This window comes from Calliopsis andreniformis, chromosome 1, assembly GCF_051401765.1.
Source record: "Calliopsis andreniformis isolate RMS-2024a chromosome 1, iyCalAndr_principal, whole genome shotgun sequence".
Taxonomy (NCBI): Eukaryota; Metazoa; Arthropoda; class Insecta; order Hymenoptera; family Andrenidae; genus Calliopsis; species Calliopsis andreniformis.
The window spans coordinates 4,744,345-4,767,770 of record NC_135062.1 but is presented as its reverse complement, the minus strand read 5'-3'; the positions used below and the strand labels follow the sequence as shown (position 1 = coordinate 4,767,770).

The following is a 23,426-nucleotide window of genomic DNA, read 5'->3' as shown; positions in this document are numbered from 1 at the left end:
AGACGGAACGCTAATCGTAAAACACCTTACCTAATCTCTATCTCCCATCACGGTTCCGCTCGTATTTGCATGATCTATCACGAGCCATTAGCATTCCAGGGTCAAACAGCGATTCTTTTCTCGAACGTATGGGGTCTCGTGACACAGCATCGCCTAATCTCCATCCCCCAATCGCGGCACGGTGGCTCGAGTGACGCGGTCGGTCAACATCAACGGCACACGTCAAGTGTACGACCGAGGCGGTGAACACGAGTCATGCGCTCGCGCACCCCTGCAGGGTCGAGGGATGACGGCGACGCGGCGCGGCGCGACGCGACCGTCGCGGAGTCTACGCGGCAGGGTGGGGAAAGCAGGTGGGGGTGTCGTTGGAAGGAAAGAGAGGAAAGGCGAGCGAGAGGGTAAGGATCGGGGAGGAAGTAGAACGTCGGTTGAATGTATGGTAGGGGCAAAGAGAGAGTGGGGAGTTCGCACGCCGACCGGAACGGCCCCACCGAGTTTTATCCAACGATCCGGGAGGCTCGTCGAGGTAGTGGTCCGCGCCCCACAGCCGCGACAGCTTGAAACGCGTGTCGTTGTCGTGCTGCGTCTGTTCTCTTTCTCTCTCTTTCTCTCTCTCTTTCTCCCTTCCTTAGTTAACTCTTCTTGAGGAGAAGAGTTTTCTGTCAGACAGAAAAATTCCGCGTCCACGCAAGACCCGTGTGTATTCGCGATTATTAAACCCAACGAATTGGAGTTTTCGAAGCGGACACCCAGGTTGGGTAGTGAATCGTCTCCTTTCCGGTGGAGAGAAGAGCGCGTGATTCGGATGGAGAGACGTTCGTACTCGAAGTGGTGGGAAATGAAGATACGAAGCAGTATCTGAGAGAGGGAGATACTTCTCGACAGTGTGATCGTCATAGAGGATTCTGAGTTTCGTATAAAAGTTCTGGGGAATCATCGATAATATACAGGTGCGTGGTGAGCTTGTGCCAGAGCTGGTTTTGAACCCTAAACCGGGCGACTAGACGGTGAATGCCGATCGAGTGTCGTGATTCGTTTCTTAAAGTTGATCTGATTGGACTGCAAGGAGGGTCGCTAGAGATACCCAGCAGCGGTTGCAGGTGCTAGGACATTCGGGGGTGGTGCTGGCTTACTCTCTCCCTTTTCTTTTACGTGGCGATTACGGGCGTTGCGAGGAACAGACAACCTTTGGATATTTGCACCTGGACAAGCGTACGTATTTTACAGCACACCTGGCTTGTGCTACCTAGTGCGGCGGTGCTATTATATGGCCTCTCTCCTTAGGTTCTCTCCTACACCCCCAAACAGGTTATTGATTTTGCCGAAGTAAGGAGGTACGGATGTAGCCCGTACGCCCTGCGGCCTGCGACCTGCTCATTTTTCCACCCCTTAGCCCCTATCTTTCGTTCTCTTTATTTTTTCATCTCTCTACCTCACTTGCTTGTCCTTGGTACTCGCCCACCCCCTGACGGCAGTTGACGTTTACGCGATCTTTTGACACAGTTTACGAAAGGTCAAATATTCGCTAGCATCCCCCTGAGAGGAAGAGATTAGGTACTGTTGCTTTCTAACACTATCCTCGTAGACATCTGTCCTTATAAATGTTTTTCTATTTTCCTTCCACGAGTAATACTAATACTAACAATAATCGACAAATTCTGTAATACTGCGAGACGAGTGTGTCAGTTCAAAGGAAGACCAGATGCACCGTGGAATGTAGTGGCGTGCTACGTTAGTAAGTTGTTCGGTTTCGGAAACAACGAGTGTCGATTCCCTGAAGCCCGGTTAAAGCCGTGTGTCGTATAGTGTACCGTGTCACTGAACTGTCGGAGCAGACTGTTGCAGTGGCAGCGTGACTATACACGAGACAACGGCAACGAGCTAATTCCAACTGACAGTAGATCGATCGGCGGCGAACTTTTCACTACGAGACTTTGCGGTTCTTTGGGAAAAGCAGCGCCTCGTAGTAAATCAATAGAAGCCACGTGAAGTCAGGACGGGAGCTCGCACTCTTGTTCTCTCTTTCTCCCTTTCGTCTCTCTCTCTATCTCCTTCTCTCTCTCTCCTTCTCTCTCTCTCTCCCCCTTTCTCTCTCTCCATCGCTTTCCTCCCCAATTCCTCCTACTCTCGCTTTTTCTCTTTTTCTTTCTCTATTACTCTTGCACGATCATTCTCTCTTGCGCGCTCTCTTTCCCTCTTTCATCCCTTTTTTCACTTGCCTATTCGCGGGTTTCGTGAATTTCGACGAATGAAGCCAATCAATACAAAGGGAAGGCTTCGCGTGCGATCTTCTTCTCGCCCGAGATAGAATTAAATGATTAGCGGTTATCGCAGTGATAGCTCCGTTCATTGTATCGTGCGGACAGTGGCTGGCTAAGCGTTCAATCGTTGATGAAACGTCAAGGGTTCGTTCCACTCCAAGTCGCTGCGCGCTTCTCAATTATGTAAGATTTCTCGAATTTTAGCTTATCGATCAGTTGGAACGGGGACGTCGTTAATCTTTCATTGGTTCGTGCCACTCTGTAAGCCGTATTTTAGCAAGGTTCATTGAACGTACGACAGTCGATTTTCTTAGTTTTATCTTCGATGGCACTGATGTGAATGTAAATTTTATGCTTTTCTCATTTGGAATGTCGATAATTTTTTATTCCTCGACTCTGTCACGTTTTTCATCACGTGAAATGCTTCTAGACATTATGAAGGAGGAACTGAACGCTATCTGAGATTTGTGTTAGGAGTGAGGAATGGAAAGAATTCAGAAAAATTCGTATGGTTCTTGGCAAATTTCTAAAACTGCCCGAGCATCTCTGATCGAAATAGGGCCAACTCGTAGGCGTGTCCAATCTGCTCTGTCCACGGAGAAATATAACTGTTTCCAACGCAGATATACGAGCTATCTAGTTACTTTTACCGTGGCGATGTGTTGCCAGGGTAAATGGCATCGCATTCTTTTTGACTAATGAAAAGAAGCAGCAAAAAGGAAGGGATTAATGGAGATTAGATCAAATCTGCAGAGAAGGCACGGTTTGTTAAGCCGTTAAATGTCAGTAACTATATTCGTTGTATTAAATTATTTCTTTCGGGACTATGAAGACGTTTTATTAAACCTGATCAATATAAAGAGCGTAAAAAACTTTGTGATCTTGTATAAATAGAATTTCTACGACAAAATATTAACAAAAAGTTTTTAAGAGAGAATACATAATAAAGAACAGATACTTTTTTCAAACTGAAAACAAATCTTTTTTAATAAGTATAAAATATTTGTTTCATTTCAAATAATATACGATTTAAAAGTTATTGTAAAGTTTAGAACAGTTCTAAAAAGTCAAGAAATAAAACACGGGTGCCACTTTCTACAGTTTTACTTGGCAACTAAATAAAGTAACAAGCTTTACGTTTACGGTAACAGATGGCAAAATACGATCAATGACCAAACGATGCAACGTGCTCCGTACCGATGGAAGCCCGCCAGTCCCGAAATACGACGGAAGTAATGTTCATGGGGGACGTTTTCTGAACGGTTTGTAGCTCATGGTTCCGGCATTCGTTTGCGAAAATGCTGACTAAATGACCAGCAGAATTGTATAGCGACAAACAGTTGAGTAGACAATAATTCTGCATTAGTTACTTACGTCTAATGTAGTATACATAAAATAAAACAAGTATCTTAGTTATATTGGAAGTAAATGTATTGATTAAAAGAAAGTTTAGAATTTAAAGAATAGCAGAATGATACAATGTTACAGTATTAACGAAATTCCTCAAAATGTGTCAGCAATATCACTACAAGTAAAATTTATTTTAAGATTTTAGTCTGTTTGCATTTATAAATGAACAGACGTAAACTTTTCTTGACCACTATTTCTATTTGTGAAATTTTTATAGTCAGTGATGAAATTGTATGCTACGCTGAACCTACTTAAAAAATATATAACCATTATTTTCACCTGAGGTGTATGTTTGCTAGTCAAGACAAAAAGTACAAACATTATAAAAGCAAATTGTGACGTTCTCTTCGTTAACAAGAAAAGAGGCTTAACATAAACTAAACGTAAAAAATTGAATTCATTGTCGCATGCAAACGCTGTGTGCTTTTCTCTCAGTCAGTCCTGAGACTCCCGTTTTGTGGAAATAGGTTTTCTGCTTGACACCGACGTAGTACTATACGCTAGGCGAAACGGTGTGTGTGTACGCGCGCGCACGCGCCAACCGCCGCGTGGAATGCTCGTCTCTACCCTGAACAGCTTCTCTCTATCTCTCCTCTTTCGCTCTTCAGACTCCCTTCGGTTAAAGGCTCTTTAACGTTTGTGTGCGGCCAGCTTTCTAAGCGGCTACTTAGGTCGGAGTTCATCGTTTGTCGGGCGACGATCACTGTTACGACGGAAGTCCGGTGAATCGAGATCACTTTGCCTCGAGGAAAGGAATCCGTGGTGCTTAGGTTACTCCAAGTCAAGTTACTCCGAATTTGGTAAGACAGAATTATGTAGATAAACTCTAAAGTGTCGTTGAGATACACATAATTTTAGTGTTAGGCTAGTTAATTTGATTTTGATCGTGTAAAAAAACTCTCATACATAACATAACTTATCATGTTCATTTCAACTTTCAGTACAGAAACGTTTGATAGACGACTGATTCTTTGTTTGTAGGTATTCCCTGTGTGAGATGCGTGAAAGTGCTTGTTATATATTGTCCTAATTCCGTGACATGTAGTGACCCTGTTTGAAACATATAGTCACATATTGAAGAGTTTCTGATACATGTTCTCAATAAAGTTCTCATCAAAGTGTACACCTTAGTAATAGAATATTTTGAAGTTAAGGGTTTTAAGAGATCATTACGGGCAGTGATAAACTAAACAGTGTGATAACAGTAACACCAGAAGCTCTTATAATTGCCAATAACTTATATTCTTTTCGCAAATAAAAATAAATTTCCATAAGTTCTGTACTATCAAATACTTAAAAGAAAAAAAAAGTAGAAATATTAGAGTACAATAGAGTTAGATATTACTGCAAGAAGGATATAAACATGGCACCATATCGCCATTTCTTGTGGCATCTCGTCAGAAACAGCTCTTAAATCCCTCGCAATGCAGGGAAAATTGCTTCCTTACCCTTTCTTGAAGTAGAAAGTTCAAGTTCTTTACAAAAGCATGTGCCAGGGCGCAGCTCGTCTGCGCAACCGTAGAGCACAACCACGATAGGGTGGCGCGATGCCGATGGTTTCACGGTAATTTCATAAAAGATTTACCGACCGTCTGGCATCTGTCGGTGTTGTCGAGACATGGTTATCTACATCAACGCAGACATTTGGTGTGCGATGCCATTCGCCAGGAATCAGGAACGAAATTTACATAGTTCCACGAATATTCTCGCTATCTGTCATAAACGAATCATGGAGGATCCTTTCAGAGACACCCCGTCTCTAGCTCCTACGCATGGATACGTTTAGATATCTTCGCTGTACCGAAACGTTACAGAAAGTTTTGAGGATCGTTACTGGGAATGGGTCTTCCTCTATGTCCTCGATCCTATGACTCACGTCTGGAATCCGTTAATTAAGGTTCATTGTTATTTGTGCACGAGCAAGACTCGAATCTTAGTTCTTGTTATCTATTTGTAGAAGGCACTTTGCGTACTATAATTTTATTTCAGTGGTCTTAACACTGAATTAATCTGTAGGGATTTCGCTATGTAGTTATAGCTATAGGAAATTATTAAGATTTGGTTACGTTGTTTCTTTATTCTGTAATTTTAAATAGTGTTCTTGTGCTTTAAACCGTATTACACATTAGGATAAAAAGTTAGCAAAGAATTAATAAAATGATTAGTAACGTGACTACGCACTTGTAAATTCTGTGAGTGGATATTTTGGTTTAGCGCATGAGTATCATTTTACAGATTTTTGCAATTTCTTATGAGCTATTAAAGTAAATGCAGAACATACAATTATTGTTAATAAATTAATCTTTCTGAATGCTTATACGAACACATACAAATGTAATAATTTCCTTAAGACTCTGAACTAACTGACGTTATTCCATCATTTGTGTAGGTATTTGAAAAAAGTGATTACTGAAAAATTTTGTTCTGTATGAATGTGCACATTAAAATTACTTTTTAATAAAATGGTGTCATATTAATAAAAAATGTCTTTTATCTTCCATTTGATTTTAATGTTAATTTGTCAATTAAAAGAGCAATTTTGAGAGTAGAATTACAGTTCAGACGGGAATGACAACATAAGCATAAAATTTCGCTAAAATCGAAAGTATCATAAAGATAACATGACATTCATTTATGGATGTTGTTTCGAGAAAATAACATTAAAACCATCTCTGTAAATTTACATGTTATGAAGGAAAATTAGAAGTATTTGCTTATATTTAATCAGAAGTGCCAGCAGTTTACCGGGATCCTCTTTTCGTCAATAAAATTCAGCTGAATCGATCGTTATGGCGTTTTCGTTCTGATTTGTACTGCTTATTGTTAGCTCTTTTTGAACGCGTCTGATTTTCGATATTAACAGAATCATTTATTTCGGAGTTAACTTTCATTCCCATTGTGACGGTCATTCTCAAAATAAAACTGAATCTGATACTAAACATCAAAGTGGTTATTTCGAAATGTTGCAAATTTGATTATTACCCGAAATGCAGATGCTTCAATACGAAATCCCATATCAGAGATGTACTCCTAAACATGATTTTAATAAATTATATAAAGCCAAATTCTACTCAATCGTTGATAGAATCTCTTCATTTAGAATGATTTATTCCATATATAAAACCCTGTCGTATTTGGAGATGATATTTAATACAGCAATCCAGGTATAGTTTTCTTTACATTTCTGTAACTTCATAATCTTTTGGAATTCCGAAAAAAATCTTAAAAAACACATTTTTCAAGTAAGAAGAATGTCACGTACGCATGCGGTCTTTCTTGCTGGCTCGAAAAGCTGAGGTTCACCCTATCAGCTCCTCGAATTATTCCCACATTAATCATTAGCATATGCAACAGACGTTCAAACATCAGACTTTGGAAAATCAAAAAATTCAGTTTATGTCTTCTCTAGACCAGATTACCCCGTTGAACTCTTTCTTTTGCATATTTTAAAGAGTGTACACCCTTCTCTTAATATATTTTAGCTTAAGATTTTTTATATAAATTCCAGTTGAAATTTAAATTTCAGAACGACGAGTATTTATAATATATTTGTTGAACTTATATTATCCATTTCTTGCGTGATAGTGGCTTAATTGTGCTTGCAATTGTATAATTGCTCGGGAAGCGTAGCGGTAGAGAATATGATGATGAAACCTGATAGTATCTCTTTCGGTTCACCGTGTCCCATTCCCTAATGCTGAATTTTCCACGGTTATCACTTGCTTATCATTTGGAATGCTTTGCATTAACATAAAACGGAGATATTATAATTAAACCGTCCTGTCTGTCTGAAGCTCTGCGAATCTTGTTTCGCACGAATAAACAGTAGCTTTTCCTATACATTTACGTTATTTTGCAAAAATTGAGACAGCCTCATCTCTTCTTCGTCCTATCCATGCATTGCGCATGTATAATATAATACAATTTAGATACGTGCAAAATAAAACCTTGCATAAAAAAGTTTTACCTAGCGCATTAAGCAGAGATTTCCACAGTACTAATAAATTTCTTGTTTTTATCCATTAGAACTTGTTTGAAAAGGTACATTATTAAAGCAATTAAATTTTAATATTTGAGAACAGGTCGATTTTAATACCCTGTCCTGATTACTAACTGTTTAATATACAAAAAGGTGACATATTTGTAGTAAAAAAGAGAATACAGCTTAACATTCACATTATTTAAAAGTTTGTTATAGTCTGAAAATAGAATATTGAGGATTAAAATTTTAAATTATGAAGAAGAAATTCATATTTATTAATAAGCCATACACTTTTTTATGTGTTTAGGGGTCTAATGGGAAAAGTAGGTATAATGCTTTCAAACAGTTCTAATAATCAATATTTAGAAATATAACTGTCTGTCTTGATTAATATTTCAAAGGACATATAAAAGCGACTAATCATGAAGCTACAAATTAACATTGTTACATTATAGGTACATATAAGCAGCAGTGCATATTAAACATAAAATCAGCACATAATCTATAAAAAATGTTTATCGTACCTTTACTTAGAAGACTTACTAAGATGTAGTTATTTCACAAAATATTTATATGCAGTATTTTATACGTGTAAGGCTACTGATTTGTGACGACGACGAGTGAAACCTCTGGATTTCTACTTCAATTCCTGTTCAAACTTATTGCTGTTTGTTCTTCCGGACAAAACAACGAAGATTTACTTCTGGATTGAAATCTACTTTCAAAATGTTAACGCTCTTCTGGATTTGCTTTTTTGTATAAATACTTATTTCTAGTTATCTAATATCATTGGGAAGTGTTATAATCTTTGGACACTATTAGGTTTATATTCGATATTAATAAATATGTAGGCTATAACTGAGCTAGTTGGGTAAACTTTAAGAACGCGTTCTATTTACTTGGACGCATTGCCAATCGCTGGAATTCAGTTGGGAACAAATGAGTTTGGATTAGGGTACTATGAGATGAGAGAAACACTTCTCAAGTCCAACTGCAGAATGAATTTATGTATATGTATGTGATACATTGTTATTGCTTATTCGTATGCATGAAACAAGATAGTCCACTATACATGATGACAGTTTCAAAATTTTGTATTGTGACTGGCAGAACTAGGTTCAAACTTAACTGCTTCTAACTCTAGATCGCATAGAATTGCATTATTGTTTGCATATGTGTTAATAACATTATAATAATTCTATATATAATTTTAACCTTTTGCATTCAGAGATTTAAGATTTTGTCTGCATAATGTCCTTTTAAAAGCAACAGTTTAGTAAATTATCAAAAGTGCAAAGTAAAACAAATAAGTAGTAGACTAGATGTTATGTTTACAAATTAAGCAGTAATCGTGTGGATGGCAAAATGTTAAAGAAGAAGAAAGTGTTTACGTGAAAAAATAAAAAAAACAATTTAGTACATTTTTTTGGTCCGAGGCGTCATTTTCGAGATAACCGATTTCGAAGATTTGTGTGATACATAAGTGATTAAGGATGAGTAGAACTTGGTTATTGTATCATTCCATTACCGCTGTCCTTGTTTAAGCTAGTATTTAGAAACATTGACAGAAATATGATTCAAGTAATTGATACAGTTTTGTAGATTATTCCTTTTTCATGTTTTATTACTATCGCCCCTGTTGCTGCATATGTAACTCTGCTTGGCGAACAGAAAACGATTTAACAGATTAAAATATGTTATTTTTTTTTAATGCTTTAAGTTCTTTCATAATTTATTTGTTTCAAGTGTGTAATGCTTTCAACAATCCTACGTGTGTACGCCCGGTCTTTGATATGTTCCCATAAAAGTCAAAGGTTGCAAGGCCAACACTATCGTTATTTCTATCTAATTTTCTGTTTTAAACTAATTTAAAAAATTAATTATCCTCGAAGATTAAGCTTCGGACGAAAAAAAATTTGTTTTTTATTGTTCCACGTAAAATCGCATCCTGGTGGATTGTATATGCGTGGAAACTTTTAGTTCGAAAATATGAACAGTTTTTGTTTGTAATGTATTTTTTAGAGAAGGTTATTTGACAGATATTTCAGATAAACTATATCTTAAATACAGGATAGCTTCTCCCAGCTATTTATGCTTGTTTTTTTATCTACATATCTAATGTTTACTAGGTCAATCCTTTCATTTTACAGCAAAATTGATTTCTTTTTTCACTTTTGCTGCACTGAAGATTATCATTAAAGCTTTTAATGTATGTTTTGAAGACCATCTGTCACTTTTTTTATAGCAATGTATTATCCTTGACATATTAAAGCCTAGTATAAATGAACGTTTATGCATGATTGATGCTTCTAGCTACCCTCTTCATAAAAATAGATTTGAATATTTTTCTTCTTGGTAATTTCGTAAAGCATCAATAAATGTTTACGTATTTAAGCGGAAACCATAACGAAGAGTAAGAATTCGCTTTTAGTAATTTTAAAACAGTTCGTTATAAAGAAAATACATATATATGCATAGAATAACATTTTTATGCTTGATCTTTCATTTTTGAAAATAGCATTGTAAATCCATCGAGTGTATCCACATTTATAAGAAATCGAAATTTCTATGACGTTAAAAATTAAGAGATACAAAATTCTATATGGAATATACATAACATAGATTTATAAAATCTAATGTCTTATTGTGAACTTGCTATAATCTAATATCATTTCTTTAATAAGAAAAGTTTTGTAATATCAGAGTGCTTAAATTCTCTATATTCATAACGAATTTGCTCATAAATTGTATAGTGAAAGTATATCTAAGCATTATAAATTATGTATGCATCCGTACACACACGCGCAGCAAATAGTATAATACAAAATATAAATTGTGTTTAATTAATTACACCAAATTATAATAATATATTATTCGGTTTGGACAGAAGAAATCCACATTGCCTTAAATTTCAGAAAAAGTATTTTTGTATGAAGCTCATTAATTTTATTTCTTAAATGAGCTCTGTTGAAGTTTCATAGCAGGATGATTCATTGAATCAACTGATTCGCGTGCCGTCATTCATAAAAGACAAATAATCAATTTGATTCCAAATGCCGTTTAATTTATCGTTACAGTTTGTTTTATCTTCGTTGCCACTTGTTTTGGCGATTAATGGGAATCATTGATGATTTCACTGTCGTTAATGTATCATCGCCTGTAGCTGATGGTAACTCGTTTTAACGCTTATTGCTATGTATGACATAGACATATATCTACATGTGTATATTATAGAATTCAAATATGGTATTCGATCTGTATATTTCACTTTTTCTAAAAAATCTTTTTGTTTAAAACATCCATAGAAACTGCAACTTTGACGTTGTTTGCCCAAATCATAACATGGAGTTAAACATGCGTATAAATATGAATATTTGAAAAAATGTTGCAAATTTATATTAAATCAATGCTCCAGATTTTATGTACTGTAGGAAAAAGCTATTTTGCACAAATACAGTGTGTCTGATAGGGAACAATAAATAAGCAGAAACACCTTTATTTGAAAATCATATGTATGTAGAGTAAGTATGTATACAGTGCACATACATATTTTATACTGTATGTAATTGTTATACTTAATTTTTTTTATGTGAATTGTTGTTCTCTACACTTAGGTATATTTAAAGTAAATACTGAAGGTATTTTTTAAAGAATATTACTCAAGTAATAATAACTTGTACATATAACATTAAAACTATAAATTTAATTTAGATTATTGAAAAGAAAGTAGACTTGTTTCTTAAAATATCAAAGTACCTACGTACACATCGACTTACAATAGTCATATAAATATTCTTCAATATTTCAAAAGCAAATTTTTCAAGCTTGTATTCTGATACAGTACTTGTCAAGATATTGAGCAAAGTCAATATCGGGAACTCTACAATAAACCAATACAATGCTGTTTTAAATTGTTGATTAAAATTGTGATAAGAGAAACTCATTACTGTGAAGATGATGCTTTAGCAATTAGTATGAAAACTATTAGGATTGCAGTTCAGGTAACAGCCATGGCGGTATTTAAGGTTCGTCGACCCATGGAATCGGAAGGAAAAGTAGCAATTCAGTTTACGACTAATTTTTGCCTCGATTAGGTTTGGCTGTTTCGTTATATAAATTCTCACGAACAGTTTCCTAACGATCTTCCCTTGCATTTGGTAGACATCTAATGGCCTGTGCTTCAATTTCACGATGGAGCTTCTCTCAGGCAGATCCAGCTTCAATTTGCAAGGGTAAAGTCATCTTGAGATCAGTGAAGGGAACTGCGACTCACAGTTTGTCCGACATTGCAGCGCTTCGCTAAAGGGGCAATGTGGTTGTAAGTTGCTTAACAATGCACTGACTGTCAGTTTAAGCCGACTGGTATAGGTAACTTTGTCAGTGTTAGTCCATTTCTGATGGAAGAAGAGAAAAACAGTACGGGTTATTCAACGATACAAGAGGACCTGACTGTTGCCTTAAAAGCTTTAGAAATGAACACAATTCACGACGTGCTACTAACTTAAAATACAGCGATTGAAAAGTGTGTGTTTGAAATCCTCTTCGTCTTCTAATATTTCATAGCAGACAAGAAATAGCTAACTCTCATAATCAGTAGAATTGATGACATTTACAATCAGTTGAAAGTACTATAATTTACATTATGCATTAATTTGGTACTTTCCCATAAAATTATCAGATTTAAGTAATAATTTAAGTAATAATCCAAAACTCGCTATGTCTATAAAATAAAGATAAATACAATAGAACTTTTTAAATTCTCTTTATGTGCTAAGTGCATCCCACAAATAGTTATTAAGAGTATTACGATATTTGATTTTGTTACAGTTATGACATAAGTAACTGTTTTTTCAATATTGTCCTGGAAACTTCTATGAGACATATACATATGAAATCTTAACCTTATCATCTTCAAGTTCTCTCACGGCAAGAGGAAATTACGATACTGTCCGTGATAGCAATCGTTTGAACGATTATCACTACAAAAACTCTCATTACCGTTCACCCAAGAACCAATTTCTTTTTGTACAATCATCTGATAGCTTCTTCGGTCCCCTCAACGATAGTGAAGGGGCGGAATAAAATCTTGTGGCGTATAAAGACGCCGCAACTTTCGGATCGTTAGGTTTTTATTCTGTTGGAAGGAGTACGACGATTCTAGCAATCACGTTTACTTAAACGATTCCCATTATAGAGATGGTATTTTCTCTTTCAGACAATCGATACGTTGTCTCAAAATTTGAACGATATACAAGATAACGTAGGTTGTATTGGATACTAAAGGTGTTCCAAGTAAATTAGAAATATATTCTTCTGATACTTAAGAAAATCACTTTGATCAGTTGATGCGACATTAAACTTCATTGCGAAGAAATGTTATAAATATTAACAATCGTTGATCATGGCAGTATTTTTTATACGTAGGAATACCTACATTGATAAGTGGAATCAAAATTTTAGAAAAAAGTTTTAAATATTTTGTTGCCAGGAGTTGATACTTTGATTTAAATGACATAAGAATTTACAATTCATAATTTATGATTTTTTACAACTTATGTTCCTAATTTAATGTAAATCGCGATCTCAAAATTAAATGAGCTAATTTAGGTTAAAAGTATGTATTTTCGAGCTATAACTTCATAATTCATAAATATGAAATCTCGGGAATTTAAAGTAACAATTGCCTGTTCAAATGAAAACATTTGTTGTCGTTTTATATATTATAGAATTGTAGTACACTTTCTAGTACACCTAACTATTGCATTGTTTCAGTGTTCATGTTTTGTTTAGAGAGCACTGGTGCTAGTAGAGTACATCCCAGATAGCACACGATGTCTTCAAGACGTTCATTTTATGTCTATTTTATGTTTGAACGTCCTACGACATAATTTAGATGTCTTAAAAATATCCGACAGCATACGTTTTACGGATTTCCGAAATTTACATCCATAAGACCTCTTAAAGACGCAATACATGGATGTCTTAAAGATATCTGAAATTTACGTCCTTAAGACGTATCGTAGGATATACCGCGTGATGGTCTTAAAAGCATCTGAAATTAATGTCCATAAGACGTACCATCAGAGATGCTACATGGACGCTTTAAAGGCGTCTTAAATTTACATTCTTAAGACATCTAAAAGATGTACCAGATGGATGTTTAACAATATCTGAAATTTTCGTCCTTAAGATATCTCAAAGACGTATCAGATGAATATGTGACGTATTGAACACGTATTAAAGACCTCCTATTTTGTAACATAAGACGTTCGGAAGGCGTGAATAGGACATTAGTAGAACCTCAGACAGCACCATACATCCAAAGGAGGTCCGGTTAATGTTTGGTTAACATCCTACGTCCATTTTGAACATCCTTAGAAGGTTCGTAAGACTTAAATTTCGGATGCTCTAGAAGTTTTGTAGGTTAGTTTTGACATCGTATGCGCGGTACAATAAAGCGAACGTGAGAATATGTTACTTTAACACATTATAGATTATAAAATATTGTTTTTCCTGAAAATGTTATTATTAACGAGAAGCTACCGCTCCGAAAGATCCAAGTTAGTCGAATCCCGACTGTGCGGCCCTATGCTTCCAAATGAAAACTTTTCATCGTGTTTTAATGTTTCCACATTTTTCGCTAGGGAAAATTTTTATAATAAGATTGATTAATAATTATGTATATGTAGTGGGGTGTGGTGTGTATTATCATGAAAAATTGCATGAAATAAAATATAACTGTGTATCGTATTTATTCCACAGTTGAGTTTAAAGTGGATTGTATGCGCGGTGTGTGTTTTTTCTTATGTGAATATTAATAAATAATATTATAATGCATTAATAAAATATTTATTTTATAAATTTACTTACGTCCATTGTATGTACGAATGTTTGTCTCGAACATTCTACGATGTCTACGCAAGATGTCTACGCGTTGTCTGGGAGATTAGCGATATTTGTAAGACGTCCTGAATGTTTAGAACAAACATCTTTAAGTCATCCTGAAGACATCTATATGACGTTCTGAAGATGTCTTAAAGATGTCACGTTTTATAACAACAGATGTTCACATGACCTGTCTACGACATTCTGAGAATATTACCGTCGTCGTTAGGACGTTTCGAATGTTGGGCACGAATGTCTTTATGACGTTATTAAGATGCTTTGTGCTATCTCGGCCGATACACCTTATACATTAGCATACCTAGATTATCGCTAACTAAGATAATTAGATCTCTATCGAATGCAAAGGAAAACAATTAGGAAATCACTCTCAAGTATGTACGTAAATATGAAAAGTAAATATAAGTTTTTTGTTAAGTATTTGCCATATTACTCATTCAATATTAGCGCAGTAAAACTATTCTTCTCTCACACATATGTGGCGATAATTATGAAAATAGTCTACTAATAAGTAAAAAATGCTGAAATATAAATCGATGCAATACCAATTAAAATAACAAGTTAATTTTTTGAGACTTTTTACTTTGATCACTTCCATCATTTATATTTATGTAAACTTATCCATATTGTTTTAAGTGGCACCCTCTGTATTACATCGTTGCAATATTATCATTCTTCACATCTTTCACAACATTTCAGGACTAATCTGACATTTATAATACTTTTATTTACGTCTTACCATTGATACTTACCATTGATCTTTTCTTAAAAAAGAAAACGTATATGTTCATAATGGGAAACTCAGCCAGCAATTTTCAATTTGTCCTCGTGTAAGTAGAAATTTTCTAACTTTACATCTGGCAATTCATCCAACATTCCATTTAATGCTCCACGACCTTGAGCAAAGGAAATAAAATCCTTGCGGGTTAGCAGCACGTTCATCGAAGAACTGCAATACCCAGACATTCATACTAATTAAGGTTCGTGTCTGCGTGCAAACCTATAACGCGTCGAAGGGTGGATAGAGCTGTCGAGGGAGGGTGCATAGAATAAATTCCCCAAGCAGGACGGTAGTGCGTGCCTTCATGACAATGGGTAGGGGTGTCGTTAGAGGGTAGAGTACAATGAGCCAAAGAATCGACGCGGGAACAGTTACGCGCAAGGGAGCTGTAATTTTGTAAATAGGGAATAGCCTCAGATTATTCTAGGTGACGATGATTCAATCCTGTCCCAACAGCTGTGCATCGTCGAGGTCAAAGTTACGCTGTATCTGAAACGGTGCTTCCGTTTCGATATGAACTATGAACTCCGTAGTCGCATCTTTCCATGAGCTGATCGTTTGTCACATCATGCGGGTGAATGGACCGCTATAGAATGAACGTGAGAGAAAACGTTTCCCGTCGAAGCGTATTTCCCTTTTGAGTAATTCTCTAGATTGTAGATAAATCCGGGCTCGCGTATTGATCCTAGGAGTTGAACATAGATGAAATGGAATGACAGTATGATGAAAAGTTCTACATGTTATCTTAGGGAGATCGTTTTATGATAACACACATACATTTTAGGTATGATGTAATATGTGTGTGTACGATTATAGAATATGACGGTTTTAGGGGCGATGTTTGGGAAAACTTTATGCAGTAAATAAATTTAGAATATTACAATATACATATTTCTAACCTATAATGCTGATTACTAGTAAAAAGTACATATATTTCTTATTCGTAGTCATATAGAGGTAAGAGCTTCCCTGATAAGATAAATCAGAAATATCCTTATAAAAGTTGTTCTATGCTTATGTTTTATATTATGTGTATATGACATCTAATAAAATAATATCGATATTAAATTTTTTCTGATCATCACTATGTGACTTTTTAAATTACTTATTCTATTCAAGGGACAAAGACCATCTGTTATTGTCATTTTTGTATTTTAAATTCATAAATTGATATTGACGTTCTGATTTGCATTACTAATTCTTAATCTGACAAACCGATTCTTAACTATGCACGAATAATTTTAGGGTACGAAGACTTCGACTAAAATTTATTAGTATTCAATATTTACCAAATTAATACGACATTGTTATAACGAAATTGGGTATGATATATTACCAAATTTTATTATAAAGTCTTACAGATTCAAATGGGAGATATAATAAGTCTATCACGCCGAGTTGTATAGACTTCATTTGCATAATTAAAAGCTAAATATAGTTTTTCTCAAAATAGTATTTTACACAAAATTAAAATAAAGGAATAAACTTTTTTAGTCGTAAAATAAGTCACTATTACCATTATAGATATCCATCTGAAACTAATAAAAAAACTTTTTGGAGTAAAGTGTAGGGGTAGTAACAATGCTTGATTTTGTAATTCCATTAACGTTATCTACAACGTTTCGCTGGTGGAATGTGACATAATCACTATTACTAATCATGTCATAATGGCTGTTATCGTATGTCATCGCGAGTCTCACCGCGGCTGCAAAGAAACTACTACATGTATTTACATTACGGTACGATGACCCCCGTGTATAAATAAATTCTCCGCCTGAAATACACCGAATAGCTTGAATAACTCTAAACAGCTCATTCAAACAGGACTTTTTCCGCTTCTCTGAGATGACTTGGGTGTATTCATACCGCAAAGAAAGAAAGAGTTAACTTATACTGCGACGAGCAGCGAATACATGAAGTCGTTTTTACGCTTACATTATTCTGAAGGAGAGATTTTACGTGAATGTCGAAAGCATTCACAGGCTTCAACTTTGAGAAAATGTATAGATAATTCTTTAAATTAAAAATTGTTTAGACAAACTAATATTTATTGGATTCATAGGATTTTTATTGGATGCATTCACGTTTCAAGACAAATTAATTAGGTATAATTAAAAGAATATTTTTGAAAATGTATTATTTCATACAACTTTTAAAATACATATGTACCTAACGTAAATTGTTATACGAAGAAAGATGTACTTACATATTTATTAAAAACAATAAATTTATTTTGAATTAGTTTTAAGAAGTATTGATTGTTTTACGAATGCAAAGTATACATGTGCAGTGACATTTATTATATTCGCTCTAACTAAGCTCCTTATTTTGAATAACTATACAACGAGGAACAACAATACATTGCACAATATAGTACAATATTGCAAAACAGTGACTATTCTCATTAGGCAAACTAGATGGTAGAATTCACAGGAAAACAACTAAAATTAAAATTTAAACAATCGTATGCAATAAATCAACAAATTTTTATATTTTAACTTAAAATTATACTAGTGTATTTATATATATTTTTAAAATCATGAATAAATTCCGCATAGTCTGATAAACATGTTCATACTTTGGATATGCATATGACTCATTACATTTCATTGAAGGTCTGTTTTCTCTTCTTTCAGATCCTCTTTCGAGGCTTCATTCCTATAATAGATTGACTTCTATTTTTAAATACGAAATATGTAGGGATAAGTTGAGAGCTCTCATAGGCTTATTAGTGCAGTATAGTACACATAAGCACTCTCTTCAAGGCACTCCTTGCTCCTTTCGATTTCAGTCGTTAACTTCTTCACTGCAATATAATGGATAACTGATTTGGAGTGGAAACAATATTTACCTACTTAAACCTTTGGGACGGTTGTATATGTATAATACTATATAATGGCTTTTTTATTGAATTTACTTCATTATATGTATTTTGATTACTGCTCAGAAATATAGAGCATCCTTCATTATTAATACAAAAGAAGTTTTTCTGTAGGTATGCAATTATTTTACGATTTTCATGATTTCAAATTATTGTAACTGAAATTGCATCAAGAATATTGTGTAAAAGGTGATGATTTAGATTACAAAATGTACTATTAAGATACACTGAGAAATATTTACAATATTTTGTAATTTAATTCCATGATACAATACAGTTTTGAGGGTCTACTATTTCAATGTCAAGGAATTTCTCAGACCATAAAGAATTAAACAGCTGTTGTGCTTAGGCTTTTACTGTATCCCTTACTGTTACAGAAAATTTTCTCATTATAAGTTTCTTTCAGTACCTACTTATATTATTTTGGAACAATTTTTTTCATTTCCCCAGAGTCTCTTATTCAACAAAACAAAATATATTATCTACGCATGAATAAATTCGTTGCTGATGACTATGTAATTGTAAGTTTGAGGGTGAATATTCATTGTTAGGGAAAATTGACTCTTGTATATTTTTTACTATGTATGTATATTCGAACAAACTTTTATTTAAGATCAGAATTTTGGGATTCGACAATTTTATAATTAACAACCTCAAACATGCAGTTTATAAAAATTATAACATAATTCTTTACGAGAAAAACCTTTCCTCAACAAACTTATCGGAAATTAATTTCGAAAGGAAAATAAGTGTAAACTTTAAGAAAATAGCATCCTCGATGGAAGATGTCATAAAATTGGAAAAACTCTACTATAACTAAACTACATACCATACGTGACAATATTTTGTTTATTAATTCTGCACTTTGCCTGTCGAGATGAGAACAAATCATTTTAACTAGACTAAGAATTGGCCACACAAAATTAACACATCAATATTTAATAAACAAATCTGATGGACCCTTGTGCAAAAATTGCAATACAGAGGTAACAGTTAAACAGATTCTATAAGATTGCTTAGCTGAATCAGAGTAGCTCAATCAGAAAATAAGAGAACAATTTAAGAACTGTGAAACAATGTTTAAATAAAAGTAAATATGAAAAACACTAATATCCTCTCTAAAGAAAAATGAGATAAATCAGCGAAGGATAATATATAGTATAAATTGTATAGCTGAGTGGATTGGAGTTAATACATAATTAGTATAGGTAGAATATGAATATTGCCTAAAAATAAGAATCTAAATAGGCACATACATAGGTAATATAAATGTATAAGTAATGCCATCTTATCAACGTGTTTCTCATAATGTACAAAATTATGATCGCTCATGATTAAGCTAGCTGTCAAGATCTTATGTTCGACTAATAAATTTGAAATTTTACATGCAAGTCTATTATAAGATTCTGTATCTGGCAACGACGACTTTTCTCGATGTGATCTCGCGTTTTCTATTTACAAAGGAAGAAAGTTCACTTTTCTTCTGAAATAACTAAAATTTTCCTGTAGGATGCCATGATTCCTTTATTCTTTAGAATTTTAAAATCCGCTTGGATACCAAATACCTATTAGTATGTATATTTAATACAGCACTGTTCCAGTTTTCCGTTTTAGATGTGATATAGAGGTATCTTCAAAGCCACCACCCAGAAAAAGGCACCCCAGAAAAGCCTGTATAACTTTTGCATATATATACTTTTGACCCAACCTCTTTGAAAGTAATTTAAGTTCTTTTAAATGCTCAAAACAATAAAAATGGAAAAAAGACATTAAGTCGTTGAACCGTAATAAAATGATGAAAATGCATGTATTTTACGACAGTTCAAACAGTTATCCTTCTTTAAATACGTAACTCAAAAAAAGATCCGAATTTTGGGCTTCAGATGCTTTCCTTGTGAGTGAAATAGCTTATTGTGCCTCTAGCTGATTTTCGAATAATTTAGTCTACAGTGTCAACAACAAACAACTTGTTTTCAACATGAGGCGAAGAAAGAAAGAAATTGAATTTGAGTATTATCCTGGATACAAATTTATTCAAATAACGAGCGAATGTGGTCGGTGCCAGCATGTGCTCACGTGCACGGGGCAACACACTGCGAACAATTTTACATGGCTCGCGTCGCGCGGGTATTATAATATTGGTCACGCCATATGGCGTCGATGGAACGTAAAGGGTCGCTGGTCCTCAAGCTCCTGAAAGCCGTTCGCTTACCAGTCCTTCACCTTGGGTCTCGAGAGGTCGCCATTACAAGGAGATCCCGTTCTTTTGTTCGAGCTATCGCTCCGGTATTCCCGAGCGTTTTCATTTTGCGCGTACGTGCTCTCGCGACGCGTCGAAAGATCGTTTCGTCCTCCCTACCCGGGCAATTAACGCTCTTTTTAACCCTTCCGCGAGGGTCCATGTAAATGAACGGTAAGCGCCATGTTGCTGGAAGTAATATCGCCTACGTGCCTACGTTTTCTTCCCCTTTTTATCGGAAAAAGTCTCATTCCCCAGGTTTACTGAGATCCTAGAAGAAATTCACATTGTGAACTTTATGCTTCGGTTCAATACATTTCATCGAAGGTATTCCTCTCTACTGAAACTCATGACTGTTATTTATGTTGACTGTTATGTTATGTACATATTATTATTATATATTAATACAACAGTTGTATAGTAATACAACTTTTAATTGGAAGTTTTCTGTATGATGTTTTATTTTAATCCACCTCGGTATAAATTGGTATTGTTAACGTTAATTAAAGTGTACACTCTGTTTTGTGCATTTTAATATTGTTGATGGAGATACATGCGTATATTTGAATTACATTCCTGTCAACAAATCTCTATAACCACTTAACTCTTTGATGCATGGTAGAGTTAAAAGTTTTCCACTTTTTTAATACCTAAATATGCATAGTGGGATATTTTTTATACCACTGGAAACATAGAAATTACTTGAGGCATAACAATTTTCTAATAATTAAAGTAAACCTACTTGATTCAATTTTATAAGGAGAACATTTCTGTACAACATGGATATTTCAGTGTAATTCGATTTTTGGTAATAACTGTTTCTCGGAAAGATGTCTGTGGTCCTAGTGTATAATTAGCCATTTTATTTGAAACGAACGAAGTTAATATTTTATAAACTTTCGGGTACCCGAATTTGAAGTCACGCCGAGCAGCAGTTATAGATCTAAAAGCACTGATTATATAACCACTAATTATACTATAGAATGCAAAAGTACTTCTAAGTATGAAAGTCTAAGTGGATAATCTGTTTGAAAGATCATGAACAAGTATCTATTTTTATCGTTACAAAGTTCCTAGATCTATGAGTACTGCTCGACTATAGATTCGGGTACCAGAAATTAACAAATTTTTGAGTTTTCAACCCGACCCGACTATCTGATTTTAAGAAAAATTCTCGGCCCGAACAGAATCCGAAATTTTGGGAACCCGTGCAATTCTAGTATTTGATGATTCCTTAAGTCTCAACGTGTATCTAACGACAATCGGTGACCGACAATTTAACAGGTCTAAAGGCCATCTAGAGACTGAACAATCCTTCCTTTTCTGTCGAATAGATAAGAAGACAATGGACACATTTTGCAATCGGATGCTATTGCAATCATGTTCAAAGCAATTATTACTTTTTTTTATTATTTTATTTATTCAAAATTGCACTGGCTTATACGTCATTAATTGCGATAATTGCACTATAATTTTACATATACGTTACTTGATGTATTTCAATCAATTAGGATTACTTCAGCCAGTAGTAAATTTGTATGCTTTTGCCTTTGACGGTCATTTGAGCTATAGCTATGAGTTATATTCAACCCAAAACAATTGTAACATCATGAAATGGATACTATCCAACTAGTTTCTCGAACTAAATTCGTCAATTATTTCATGCTTAATTTATTATCAAAGCAGCAAACCCTATGTCAACGTGATTAAACGACTAAAAGAATTTAATAATTAGGAAAGTTTCACTTTTGAGACTTAAACTGTCTCTTCGTTAACATATTACATGCAAGAATATATAATCCGAGTCGCAGTTTGTTAAATACATCGACGTTAACAAGGATAATAAGGCGAGCTCGCGCTAACACCTTTTTCGTGTAGAAAAAGATGCGGAAATAGCCAACTCCACTGTTTTCTAGCTGCGATTGAGATAATCAATAAATGCAAAACTTTTTTCACCGTGCAAAATATTCTGTGTGGTTCGGTCTCAAAGCTGACCCTTCAAAGGGTTCAGCGGCACAATAACAAGATGTGAACGCAATCAACGACGAATACGCGGCGTGAAAGGCGTCGCACACACAATGACGCCGTGGACGTAGTCGGACTTCAATATTGTTTTTCCTTGATCCTCGTCTAGGGTAGTTAATTATTAAAATAACTGATTTCCTTTATGTCACGAAAACTGAGATCCATGTGACATATTTCAGCGTTTCAGTGCCAGGGGAAAAATGATGATTGTATACAGACACTGTGTGGATTTTCTGATTTTTTTCTTAAGACTTCAAGTATAAATGTTATTTTATCTGAGTTTTGATATACATTTAGCTATAATGAATATTTGTTTCATACACAAATATTTGTCATGCAATCAGTTACAAAAATAAGTTTCATACACGATCTTCGCTGTAGAAATTTGCGATTGTCACGATTTGTCAAAAATTATTAAACTGATTTAGTTTAAATTTGGCATAGCTATTTTTTACATTACTACGTAGTTTTTGATGTAGCCGTTTCTGAAAAATTCAATAACAACTTTCTAAATAAATATTTTCATTCTGGAACAAAGAATTTATCAATTTTTCTGCAATAAAAAAAAAGGAAATGAAAACAGAATTCGCTACGTTTAAAATGTGTAGTGGTGTAAAAAGTAACTTTGAACTAAATCGGTTCAATAGTTTTTGAGTAATCCGTAATTCGAAACCGAAAATCTCTACAATGTGTAAAACTTGTTTTTATAAGTGGACTGTAGAATAAATATTAGCGTGTGTAAAAATTATTCACTATAATCAAATAATTAAATATTTTAGAAATAAAAATCAGAAAGATCATTAGCTTTTATCCTCTCTAGGTGTATTGCCTTTTTCTACATTGTTTGACGTCGATTCTTCTGTCGTATATTTTCTCTACCTGTACATTCCTACAATTAAAGTAATTTTCAAGCCATATCTTCAGATAGTCTTAACATTAAATGA

The 23,426-nt window shown here is 34.5% G+C and overlaps 1 protein-coding gene across 1 annotated transcript in view; it reads left to right on the top strand.

Annotated features, from left to right (window-relative positions):
• The first annotated feature begins 933 nt into the window (after positions 1-933).
• LOC143183297 (neural-cadherin-like) overlaps positions 934-23,426 on the top strand; it is a 387,170-nt gene continuing 364,677 nt past the window's right edge. Inside the window, exon 1 of the mRNA XM_076384825.1 lies at positions 934-1,212. The gene's annotated coding sequence lies outside the window, so the exon portion shown is untranslated. The remainder of the gene's footprint in view (positions 1,213-23,426) is intronic.